General features: G+C 44.5%; 1 pseudogene; it reads left to right on the forward strand.

Moving 5' to 3' along the window:
* Positions 1-309: 309 nt before the first annotated feature.
* LOC143990920 (5S ribosomal RNA) lies at positions 310-428 on the forward strand (annotated as a pseudogene).
* The last annotated feature ends 538 nt before the right edge of the window (positions 429-966 follow it).

A 966-nucleotide genomic window follows, 5' to 3' on the forward strand; every position in this document is an offset into this window, starting at 1 on the left:
ATATCTAGGTCGGATTCTCAATCTAGGACAAATCTTCTTTAAAACCATGAAGAAGGCTAAAATACTTTGGTCTTGTCATAGGTACACCCAGAAAAGGGTATTCGTACCCCAGGCAAAGATCAGTGCCATAAAGGAACTGATTTAGGTGGCCGAAGCAAGATTCATTTCTCCTATTTAATTTTGCATGAGGTTGTTGGGAAAGATGGTCGAGGCCATTCCTTATGCTCAGTGTCATCAAGACTGCTGCAAAACAGTATCCTATCAGCTTGAAGCAAAAGGGTTCAAGCTCTACATTCCCGCTGTGTCTGACTCCAAAGCCACATCACCCTGATAGTGCCCAATCTCGTCTGATCTTGGAGGCTAAGCAGGGTTGGGCCTGGTTAGTACCCAGATGAAAGATTACCTGGAAATACCAGGTGCTGTAGGCTGGGTGCGCCAGAGTCTCAGTTTATGGTTAATATCCAAAAATCCGCAAAGAGGAAAATCCTTCCTTCAGTTACCTGGGAAATAGTAACAATATATGCCAACCTTTTTTGTTTAGGTTGGGTAACAATTCTGAAAGAGGCAACTGTCCAAGAGAAGAGGCCCAGATCAGAAATGGCCTTGCCCATTAACATTTTAGAAATTCAGGCAGAGCACTTGGTCCTGAGGGCCTGAACATTCAGTTTACGGTATTGTCCAGCCAGAAATTCAATCCGTCAATACCCCAGCAATGGCCTATACTAATCACCAAGGGGGCACAAGAAGTTGTGCAGCCCAGAGAAAGATGAATCATATTGTATCTTGGGCAGAAAACAATGTACTTTGCCTATTGGCAGTCTTCATTCTAGAAATAGAAAAGTGTCACACGCACTGCTCGAGTCGCCAGCAGTTGTTCCCGGGAGAATGGTTCCTTCACCCCAATATCTTCCTGTCAGTCAATATGTCAAAGATGGGGGATCCCAGACATAGATCTGTTTGCGTCCA

This window comes from Lithobates pipiens, unplaced genomic scaffold (assembly GCF_037356315.1).
Source record: "Lithobates pipiens isolate NorthernLeopardFrog02 unplaced genomic scaffold, aLitPip1_a1.2 Scaffold_18, whole genome shotgun sequence".
In the NCBI taxonomy this organism is placed as follows: domain Eukaryota; kingdom Metazoa; phylum Chordata; class Amphibia; order Anura; family Ranidae; genus Lithobates; species Lithobates pipiens.